The sequence below is a fragment of the Protopterus annectens genome, chromosome 12.part0 (genome assembly GCF_019279795.1).
Source record: "Protopterus annectens isolate FY-2018-M chromosome 12.part0, PAN1.0, whole genome shotgun sequence".
Lineage (NCBI taxonomy): Eukaryota > Metazoa > Chordata > Ceratodontiformes > Protopteridae > Protopterus > Protopterus annectens.
The window spans coordinates 1,536,601,960-1,536,614,638 of NC_056746.1; the positions used below are offsets into that span (position 1 = coordinate 1,536,601,960).

At 38.1% G+C, this 12,679-nt stretch overlaps 1 protein-coding gene across 3 annotated transcripts in view; it reads right to left on the reverse strand.

The window, feature by feature from the left end:
* Positions 1–12,679, reverse strand: part of LOC122817284 (medium-chain acyl-CoA ligase ACSF2, mitochondrial-like) — a 1,357,975-nt gene that overhangs the window by 549,456 nt on the left and 795,840 nt on the right. The gene's annotated exons all lie outside the window — the stretch shown is intronic.

Genomic DNA, 12,679 nt, shown 5'->3' on the forward strand with positions numbered 1-12,679 from the left:
TACTATTAATGGTGCTCGTACAGCCATGCTTCAACAATGATAACTGTAGATCATCTGTGCTCAATCAAAATACTGAAAGTTAACAGGAACATTAGAGAAAACAATTAATTTGCCCACAAAGTAATCTTGACAGGCAGTGGTCTGAAAGGGTTGGGGTAATGCAATGAGTTGCTTCTTGTTGAATTACATTTCACTTGACAATGCCCTAAAAACACACCACTGAAAATGCATATTTACTAAATGCACAAATCATTTACAGCCATACAGATTCACTGCAGAAATAGTCATTGGATTTATAGGGGTGTCAAGACAATTTAGTCTTGCAACCAACAATACCTTGAGAATAACCATTTTCTGAAGCAGAACTAGTCTAGTCATTTGCAGGGATTTTTTTTTTTTTTGGGGGGTGCCCATCCAGTCTATCATGTCCCTTGTCTGGGCCAGTAATCAAGGAACCTGAATCCTCACCTCTGACACTGGAGAGGGACATTCACTTGGAACAAAAATGGATACACCCAGTATTTCTAGATGCAGTTCTCTGCATCAAGCACAATTTCCCTTGAGAGCACATAGGGAACACACTGAACCTGAAGTCTGGGTTTCTCTCTCTCTCTGTCTCTTCAGGTCCCCATTAAGGCTCCCAACTGGCACAGCTGTAGAGTTAAGTCCTCAGCTGAGTGTTCAAGCCAAGTCCTCCAGCACCCTCTCTGTGAAACCAGTGCTTTGTGTCCCAGCTCCAAGTAGCTGACACAAACGCTCTTTGAGATTTGATTTGTACACACACACACACACACACACACACACACACACACACACACACACACACACACACACACACACCCTGAAAAAGGCTTGCACAGATTTACTAGCTATGCCATTTTCTGTTCAGTTACTATAAGGCTCTTAAAAGGGTATCCGGTTATACAGAGTGAAGTTAATATTAATACAAATGGTAATGTTGACAAACAGCAAGGTTTTCAGGAGTGGCCAGAGTTATTACAAAATAAATGCATGCAAATACTCTCAAAATTTAAATATTCTTCTAAAAGGATGAGCCGCAATGAGAAGTTTAAATATATTTAATAATAAATAATAAAAGAACATAAGAATGCTAAATATCTATTTACAGTAAACACCAGAATTCAGTTACAGGAAATATTAAAAATAACACTGGTGGAAAGTTTTACACAGTTATAGAAAAACAGTATTTAGCTAGTCTCACTATCTACTCCTGATTGACTAAAAAAAATACTCTTCTTACTTACTGAATAGTGCAAGGCAAGATGATGTGGATGAGTGGTCCTTGTTGTCAGATCCAAGACAGAATGCAGAATCCTGAAAGCAATCTCCTACTAATATCTAAATATTATTTCTGGCTTACAGAATGATCACACACATCTGGTCATCTGAATTCTGGTTGCCACAATATTACCAAGAATAGAAGCTGTTAGGGTTTAGCAGCTATGTGCTACCATACATATCTGAAGCTTTGACTAAGATCTGTTGCAGCCTCTGGGAGCCATAAAACAATAAAAACATTCCACTCTTCCTACAGGAGTTAAAAACAATTCTCTAGTACAGACATTGCATATTTGGCTCCCTTCAAAACTGTGGGATAACATCTTTATGGATTAACCCATAAAGTAATTTAATTTCAAGAATATTTTTTTCAAAGTCAGGTGGATTAACCTCTTCTATGTTAGTATACTGTAACAATGCATACATTTATACAGGAAGCACTGTTGATACATTTTACAAGCAACTTTACAAATATATTTTTAAACACAGGAATCTATGTTTAAAAAAAGGGTCTGGGTTTCTCTCTCTCTCTCTCTCTCTGTCTCCTCAGGTCCCCATTAAGGCTTCCCACCAGCACAGCTGTAGATTTAAGTCCTAAGCCGAGTGTCCAAGCCATACAGATTAACTGCAGAAATAATTCTTTGCACAATTCCAGCTTGCTGTACTGGCATATGTTACACATCCATTGCCCTACTTCTCCTGGCATGGCTGGCAGTACCTCCTATCATCACACAGTCATCCAGTTTTTACTTGAAGGATGAAAATGTATCACACTGCTTATCCTTCAGTCTTGCTTATTCAGGAAATGGGGTAGGCACTGTGTAATGCCTACATCCCTCCATCATATTCTGATTATCTGCTGGTGAAGATTAAGTTCCTGCTTCTGTTTTTTTGCTAAGGTATTAGACTTGTGTAGACACAAGAAATCAAATGCCTCTAATGGCATGGCAGCTGAGACACAGAATGCCCCTTAAAAGTCTATAACTTACCAAGTAAAGGGTAAAGCTTCTAGCTTATGTTCTTAGCTCAAAGATTTTAAGTCTGAAGTCTTCTTAGTTACAAACCTCTCTGACTTTTCTAGTTGTTTGATCTATCAAGTGAGATACACCCTGAAGGGGACATTGTACTTTATAACAGTACTAATCAGCACTGAATAAAAGGGAACAATGACATCTTTATATCAAGAAGATGTGTGTTACTACTAATTGTGCAATGTAGGATTTTCAGACTACATTTGTCACACAATGACAAGGGAGAGGAAACTGTCAATGTAGATGACCATATCACTGACTATACATTTGTTTAGAAGTGGAGTATTATCTATACTATATGTTAAACATATGTGGCTCTGGAAGAGTTTTCAATTTCACAGGGTTTGCCACTTACATAATGCCACAAGGCATGGTATGTAAATTAAATAGCTATTGTTTCATATCAGCTGTGTGTTTGGATTCAGTAAGGGGATGTGTATGGCACTTGTCAGCTGCAGTATACTAGGTATTAAGTAGGGTAAGTGCTGTATGAAAAATGCAGGTGTTAAAGGGGGGGCTTGACAACAATGCAGAGTCTGCATTCATCTGTGTACTGACAGTTTGCAGGATGGAGAAATAAATGTCAAATGTTAGTGGGTTCCACTACAAAGTCTTGGGGGACTATACTGGTTACATTCGGATTTTCAGATGAACCACATGCAACATGAACTATTTGAGTTCTGTCTCCTAAACAATTTTCTATCCCTGTACCATCGTACCACATGAGGATCTATGCTCAAATTGTTTAGCTTACTTAGGAGCATGGTGATAAAGGATTTATCTATGTCAGGATATGCTGTTTGAATAGTATGACCACTTTCAACAGCCTGTGTGACCATCTCAAAAAAGTTAACTTGAATTAATAGGCAGAATCTCCCATTGATGAAGCCAAACTTTTTCAGGTTTAGACTATTAATATTTTGATAACATAACTGATCAGCTCAGTTGGGATACATTCCATTGCTTTGCAGATCGGGATCATAAGACTGTCAGGTCTATAGTTATTGAGGTCCATAAGGTTACCCTTGGGAAGGGCATCACCACTGTGATACACCATAATTGAAGAACAAATCCTGTGGCTAAGTTTAGGTTAAACAATTTGAGGAGAGGCTTGACAAAGACATGTTTGATGCTATTTAATAAACATCCAGTTAAACTGTCACGTCCCATGCAGGAAGTATTTTTAGTCTCTGATAGCGATTCCAGAAAATGTTCTTTGGTGATAATATGGTGTATGAGGGATTCTAGGATAAGACAAGTTTGAGAAGATGCTTTGGTGGTGAAGTTTGCACTTAACTTGTTGCATCTATATCAGATGATTGAATGTTTAGTTAAGTGAATAACTAAATGTCGATCAGTAATAATCGCACACACAAAACATCAAACGGCAGTTCCCACTCAGGGAAACAATGCTGCTGCCCATTAAAAATAAATAAATAAACACAAATGAAGTGAGAGGATTTGCTCCCCACACCCCCGATGTGGGGGGCTGTGCCCCCAAACCCCCCTAACTAAATATACCAACTCAGAGATTGCTTCCTTGAGTGGAAACGGCCATTTGTGGTTTTGTGTGTTTGATTATTAGTGATTGTCATTTAGCTATTCGATTAACTAAACGTTCGATCAACTAATATAGACCCAACTTATTTGCTAATATATTGGCAATTTCCTTTGAGTCAGAATGAGTGGTGCCATTTAGGATACATTCCTAGTATTGTTGGGTATTTTTCCTACATTTCCTAACATAACTAAAGAAGGACTTGTAATTATAGTTATCTTCAAAAGCTAGTCTAAAGTCATGGGGTGCTTTAGTAGTCCTAACAGTATTTTTAGTTTCCTGGTAATGTATTTTTAGACTATCCTTGTTCTGAGTTTTGGATTGGCTATATAATAAAATAAGTATTTTTTTCTCTTTGTTTTAGGATTTCCTGATGTATTTGGTCTGTATTGGACTGCTAATTGTATTCTTTTGTCTAAGTTGGCAAAGAGCTCCTTTGTGAATCTGGCTGCTGTGTCACCATCTGATCTGGCGCTGTCACAGGTGAATTTTGAGATTTCATCATATAATATCATGAAGTTTGCCCATTTTAATTCCTTAAATTTAGATATGTTGGTTTCATGGGTGTTTGGGATTTTGAACCTTATAGTCTAATTTAAATGTGATGGAAAAGTACATGAAAAGGCTACATTCTTGAGGACCAAATCTAAAATATTATAGGCTCTGGTGGGTTTTATTAACTATCTGTTTCAGGGAATTTTTATTAACAAAGTCCATGTCTGAACATTCCCTACAGTGGAGGTATAGGTGCTCCAGTTAATCCTGCTGTAGTTACAGTCTTTCAAAATAATAAATCTCTTGTTAATAGGGAGATCCTTTAAAATACATTCAGGAAACTTACAAGTTTGCCTTATTTATGTTGATCTGGAGTTTTAAACTTCTGCTTGTGGGCCTCTGGGAGTTAATATGATCCTTGACAAGTACAAAGATGCCACTGCAGTTACCATCAGGCCTGAAGGCATGGCAGGCAAAAAAAAGGAACTCTTTATATTTAGACCTCATCTCTGTAACTGTACGTACACAAAAATGTTCCTGATACAGAAAAACCTCAAAATCAGGCAGTTTGTTGTTGAAACATTTGACACTGAGAAGAACCACCTTAATGTGTTACAAATAAAATTTGATGATTTTACATTTGAATGTCCTTTAACATGACTTTTCCTTAAGAAGACATTATTGGGGCAGTAGAGCCTTTAGGCAGCATTTGGAAGCCTTTAATGGAGAGGTGTAGGCAATCCCTTGCAAAGCAATTTGGATTATCAGTCATCTAATCCTGTGCCTACACATACTGGATCCCCCTAGAATGACACCAACTACTCAGCCAATTGTTGAAGATAATCATCTTTTCTTTATTCTTAGGAATCAGTCTTAGTGAAGGAAGGATTTTATTCTAGACCAGAGTCTTACCCAATTTTGTCAACTGCACAGAAGACTCTGATATGTCTCCCTGAATGTCCCTCAGATTTTGTATTCTAGGAAATTCACTTCCACATGGACGGCCAACATGTCATAGCTATATCTGCCCTGGGAAAGGGTATTTAGGGCCCTTGTAATGTCAGAGATCCTGGCAAGCCAAAGCCAACTAATTGCAACACAATCCTTGTACAGCCATGTGAATGTAGAATCTGTACACCTAACAGCTGACTCGCCAGTCATTAGCAGCTTGTTGTTAGATTGGGAGCTGTCTGACTCTTGGTGATTTAAGGCTGTAGGTGTGCCTGGAGGAGTTGGTTCTGTTGGGACTTGTTTTTACTAGTTCTAGGAAGCTTTGGTAAAGCTTTTTAATGGCCTCAGTATGTGGAATTTTATTGTGATTTTACTGAGTGGTGGAAATGAGGGTGTGTTATGAGTATATGATGCTCACAGTGCATGGTTTTAAGTGAAAGGAATGCCTACAAATTAGTTAAATATTTGTGCCTAACACAGACAGAGCTATTTGTGTTAAGTTCAAGAGTTCATTATAAGTTAATATAAGGCAGTTCCTACACTGCCTGATGACACCAAGTGCTAAGAATTGGCAACAGAAGACAAACAACCTGCCTGACATTCCATAATGCTCAGTGCTTCATGTATTATAAGGAGAAGTGCACATAAATGGTAAATGTGACTAAATAGGTTAATTTAAGCCTACATTTTTGAAAAGTGCACAGGCTAAACTATCTGTAAGAATAAAGTAGGTTAATTCTAGTTTGTGGAATTCTGCATATGCTAGACTGTTTGAAGGAAATTATACTTTTCCTTTTCTGGGAGGTGATACACTTGAATGTGTATTTGTATTTAGTAAGTGAATGAAGTGAGCAATTAGGGGTGGGGGCTTGAGAGCTGAAGACTATCATCTTCATGCAGATGTCATTCATAGTGGCTGATTGGCAGTGAGATGTGGTTTGAGCCTTGGGGCTTGCACATGTCTTCAAGCCTCCTGTCTCTCATCATTCCTTCCTCTACCCTTGCCAGCTCCAAAGATGCCCAGACTGCTAGTCAATCTTGGGTCATCTGTGCAATAATTGGGGCTTTACTCATTTGTGCTAGAGAAATGGCTGGGCACATGTACTACTAGTTTACAACTAGATTGATAAAAGTCATGATCTAAAACATAAACTGTTAACTTAGTTGAAAATGCATATAATTATAGGTTCATTGGTTCATAGGTGTGTAGTAGGCTAATGGCCCTGGAGCCTTTTACAAGCCTAGCCCATAGGATTACCCTGGCATCGTGCCACCCGACCTTAGTTCCCTGTGCCTCTGTTGAGTAGAGCCACTGGAGTGATCATCGGGGTGAATTTTCTATTTCCCATCCACTCAACAAGAGTTATCTTGAAGAGGGCCAGTGAGGTGCTTTGTTTGACATGTATGAGAAGTCTATTCCATAGAATGGGTAGTCTCTGGGTTATGAAACTGTCCTTTCAGCTTGTTCTGTTGATTGTGGTAATGAGGTTGAGGTCTCTGGAGTGTAGAGTGGGGAGGGCTTGGGATTTCTTTAGATGTAGCATTTCTAAATGAGCTGGGTCAGACATGGCTTTGTAAGTCAAGCAGAGATCACCTCTAAGTAGGTGATATGAGACAGAGAATAGTTTGAGTTTTTTTGAGTCTGTCCATATAGGATAAGTGTTTAAGGCCTAGGATCCTCTTTGTGAGGTACTTTTGTGGCCTCTCCAGTTGTTGCAGGTGTCTAGTGAGGTACATGCCAAATGGGGCATTGTACTCGATGATTAGCCTAATGATGGAAGAGTAGAGGGAGACAGTGATCTCTTTCTTCCTGGATGCAAAATCCTTAGTAATGAGATGTGCCACATAGAAGGACTTTCTAACCACAGTGGCAATGTGGTGGCCAAATGAGAGGTTGCTGTCAACCTGTGTTCCCAGATCTCTTATAACTCCTTCTGTGTTCAGTGGACTACCATCGATTTGGTAATTCATGGGAATCAGATTTTTCCCAAAGGAAATGACGACACATTTTTTTACATTGAGCTTAAGGCCATGGTTTTGACACCAGTCATTGGTCTCAGTGAGGCCTTTTTGTAGGATGTCAGCATCACTTGGGGAGTTAATAATAGCTCCCAACTTGCATTTGTCTGCGAACTTTTTCAGCCAGAGTCCCTTCGTGTTGGCCTGGACTTCAGAGAAGTAGATACCAAACAGGAGAGAACCCAACTTCAAATTATGCATTTGAAGTTGCTTTACTTTACAAGCAGAAAAAGCTACAATCATTATTTGCTTGTCTTTGCATTCCTTATTCTGCAGAATGAGGAATGTAGGATGTTTGTCTTACAAAATGAAAACAGTAAAAAACAAGGTTTAGTATGACATGCCTATGAGTTTTGTAACATTAGCTACTATTCATGCCGCTTACATATAATATCTACTGACATCAGCTCTGTCCTATTTGTACCAGTTCATTTCTAAATAGCTATATGAAACATTGAAGGCATGACAGTTGGAGGGAGAAAAGAGAGATATTATCAGGGAAAAACATGAGGAAAACAGTAGCCTGATTGCAATAATAGTTCTATAAAATACAGCAACAAAAATTTAAATAAAAACAAGAGACAAAGATTGAAAAAAATGATTATACAATAATGAACTGCTGTGGAATACTTTAGCAATAATCAATGACTCTGTGTGGATATATCAGGATTTATCCATGGTTTGTGTGGTTCGATCATGAGGACGAAGCCTGAGTGATTAATGAAAGGCAACCACGAGTAAAGGAGTGGATTATTGCTATTATACAATTACATCATTTAAGAAAGAAATTGCTTACATTTATTGAATAATGTACTTGTATAATGGCACTTCAGTCTTCTTCTGCATTCTCTTTCCTATACTGATGTACTGCACATGCAAATGGGACTTACATTACCATGCCTGTACAGTACATCAGCACAGTGCATGAGAAGCAACAAAAAAAAAAAAACAGAATCTCAAGTAGGTTTATGTTTGTTTAGTTTTGCAGAACATACCTGATTTTTCTTATATTTTTCTCTGTCGCTCAGCATATGCTAATAGAAAGTCTGGCTACTCAACAGTACTTCAACAGCTGACTTATTTCTATTGCTATATGCTCAATTTGCAATGGATATGCTGTTTGGGCTGTCGTATAATTATGCTCATTTTTGAATAGTAATAAGTCTTTATTGTGAGGTTTTAGTGCTATTTTAGGGTTTGTTAATCCCCTAAAATTGCACAGAGAAGGACATTAATATGAATGTGAATTTTGTTTTGGACTCTTCATTTCATAATACATTGTTCCTCACAATACAGCACTACTTTTCATTCATTTTCTTCAGATTTTTTAGAGACGATGTCAGTAGACATTTTTAGTTGCTGTATATTGCATTTTATTAGATGAAAACTGTTACATTTTCATGGCCGTCCACTTTTTTCTTTAAGAAATGTTTACCTATATAACTTACCTATGTGAAAGTTTTAAATGTCTTTATTACAGATACCTCTCATATATTCAGTTACTATTGGAACCATAGGTGTCAAATTTCCTGGCATCCCATATCTGATCTGACTACTTATTTGTGAATGGACAAAGCTATCAACAATGGGCCAAATAGGAAATTAGATACTGTGACTAAATGGAAAATGGAATAATGGAGGCTTTCTTAGAAAGCTAAATGGTATAAAAGCTGAGATTGTTGTATCGAGTTCAGGCTGAAAAGAGAAGGAAATACTTAAATTACAGTTTCTTTGTATGCACTTCTATAGAAGGTCAAATTAATGGAAAGCAAAACAATATGATGATGATGTCTACTGATGTATTGCTTTTCTGAACATTTTCAGGCTTTTCATTTTAGGAGGATATATTAAAAAAGGAGTAGACTAATTGCTTTAGTGCAAAGGGAACAGAAGCATACAGTATATTACTCTATCAGAGTTAAATTTTAATTTGAATGTTCATTTGCAGAGAGATTACTTGCATCACTAGACAAAAGTGGTCGAGTATTACATTTTGCTGGATCAAATTTGGTGCAGTAAGTGCAACCATAGATAATACATTTGCCAGTCCATTTGCCACTGCTTTGACAGTTCTGTGAACTTTTTTTTTTAATTATATTTAATATATATATATATATATATATATATGTAGTATTTGGAGGGACAGATATAACTAGAGCCGCTGCTCTGGAACAGACTCCCCATCCACGTAAAACAATGTTCATATCTGTCCATATTCAAGTGCAACATGGATCTATGGATAGGAAACAGAAAAATTACTCCAGGGCTGCCTCCTATACTACTAATGGACAGAGACATGAAATGCGTTATCATATGCATGGGTCCCCTCAAATTATCTATGGGTATGATCCAGTTAATATACAATTATCGACCATGGCCAATCTCTATCCAAATGGGACAGGTTAATTCAAGCACAAAAAGGGAAACTGGCTAAGCTTAAAATGGTCCACAAGGGCAGCTAGCATAGTACTTACATATGAGCCTATGAGACAAGAAAAAAATGTGTCAATTGTATGCTATCCTGAAGTGCCCAGTGAAATAGACAGCACTGCAGTAGTTACGTGCAATCTGTAGTTGTAATGAAAATTATATTAGTTTACACTACCTTCTTGGCCAGAACAACATAATGTATTGTTAGGTTAGCCACTTTAATGATGTAAACACTGAATTCTTAAATATATTAAATTAAGAATAACTGGTGGTGCTGCGGTAGCATTGTCGCCTCACAGTAAGACATTGTCCTGTTCGATTCTCACCTAGAGCGTCTTCTGTGTGGAGACATGTATGAATAGGTGTACCTTTGTTGAAGGTTGTGCATCAGAGCTGGCAACTCAGCATGTAAAAATCTACTGCCAATCATTAGCGGACCGGAGTTCCGCTGTGGCGACTCCTAACCGGGAAAAGCCGAAAGACACAACAACAACATTAAATTAAGAATAACACTTATGTGAAAGAAAAATGTTACTTTCAATATCGACTTTGTCTGATAATATACCAATTCTTCCAGCAGATACGGGAGTCCGTTTCTAGTGGAGGAGGCAACAAAGGGTAAAAGAGAAGTGGTGCCTGGTGAACTGAAAAGAGAACAACAAGCACTAAACATGGACAAAAAATATTTTATAAACTACTAAGACTCCTAGACCACCTAAAGAAAACTATTACTAAAGATGGTGATATACACCCGAATCCGGGCCCACCTACTAACCCAGACTCTACCCCACCAATAGCAGTCCAAAGATCAGCCAGCTCTCTTCTTATCTCCCATCTTAATGTAAGAAGCTTAAATAATAAGGTTCACAATTTACATGCTCTGTCATCATGTGTCTATCTGAAACATGGCTCAAACCAGCCATAAAAGACGAAGAAATTGTTCCACCCGGATATAATATCTTAATGGTTGATCGGAAAATAAAAGAGGTGGTGGAATAGCTGTCATGTATAGAAGTTCCCTTAATATCATCTTGAATCCTATACAACCCGTTGCTAATGCAGAGTTAATTGCCCTAAAACTTTGCATAAATAATGTAAAAAGCATCAATCTTATTGTAATCTATATTCCGCCAGGGAGCAACTTTGAAACGTTGGAATCAACACTTAACTGGCTAGCTTCTAACTACCCTCAGGAAACCATTGTCTTAGGGGACGTTAATATTGATTGGACAAAATGTTCCACGAGACTAACCCTATGCCCATAAATTTATATGGATTTTCACAAAAATGTCTCCCCAACAAGAATTGGTAATACTAACCAAAAGGAGAGCATAATTGACTGGATTCTTACTAATAATGGGACACATAAGTATACTACAGGGACCCTCCCTAATGACATTAGTGACCACCTCATCACATTCATAATTAAACACAAATTCACCAACTCAAATCTTCCCATATATAGACTTGTTAGAAATAAAAAGAAATTTGTTCCAGCCCTATTTTTAACAGAACTCAAATCCTGTAACTGGTCCAAGCTAAAAACTCTGCCTCTTGAAGAGTGTGGCTTTCTTTAATGACACATTCCTTAACATTCTGGACTCTCATGCACCTAACGACACATCAGAACCAAGACACGGATAGCACCCTGGCTAACTACAGAAACCAAATCTAAAATTAAACTTAGAGATAAAGCCTGGGACAAATGGCGAGTAACTAAGACACATCAAGATCATTAAGTTCCAGCAGCTTAGAAATGAAACGAAAAGAGACAGTAACCTGGACAAAAAGAACTATTTTTGTCATCTCCAAGATAAACACCAGAACAATCCAAAGAAGTTCTGGGCAGGCTTAAATAATCTCCTCCATTCAGGGAAATCGTCTACACCCACCCAGAGAAACTTATTGGAAAAATCCAGAAGAAGTAGCAAATACCTTTAACTCCTTCTTCACAGAGACTATACAGTCACTAGCCAACCAACTATCTTCTTCCCCTTACTTGAAGTCCCGAGGAATCATCCTTCTCCTTTACTCTTCAGCCAACACCCACCTCTTACATTAGAGCCTTACTGAAGAAACTCAAACCAACCACTCTCTCTGCCGATCGACTCCCAGCTGAATACCTGCAAATAGCAGCAGACGTTATAGCCTACCCCATCTCAATTCTTATTAACCGAACAATAACTGAAGCCACCATCCCTGCCGTATGGAAAATATCCTATGTCATTCCACTTCAAGGGCGGCTCCTCCACTGAACCATCTAACTATAGACCCATAGCAATTTTGTCTCCGATAGCCAAAATTATGGAAAGATGCGTTCATAAACAGTTACTTCATTATCTTAACCTAAATAATCTTTTGTCCCATACTCAACACGGTTTCAGACCCCACCATAGTACAACCACCGCTCTACTTTCCTTCAGTTAATAAAACCGTAACAGCAAAAAAATAACTTCTGCACTCTTTCTTGATCTGTCAAAAGCTTTTGACATGGTCAATCACGAGATTCTGCTCCATACCCTAGAAACCTTACACCTTGATAATCTAGCTCTCAGCTGGTTCAAGGCCTACCTCTCTGGCAGACAACAAGCAGTCCAATGGCAAAATAAGCTATCTCACCTGCTGCCTAATACCATAGGAGTCCCTCAGGGCTCCATACTAGGTCCCTCCTCTTTTCTGTATTCATAAATGAACTCCACACTATTATCCCTAAAGCCACCTGTATCCAATATGCAGATGACTCCACCCTGATATGTTCTGCAGTCTCTCTCACTGATCTACAAGTAGTCACCCAACACTCCTTTACTGCAGTAGAAAAGCTATGCAGCTGAAACTCATCCTAAATCCAAAAAAATTACTATTATTTTTCCCTCCTCAGGGCCCCACCAGTTCAACT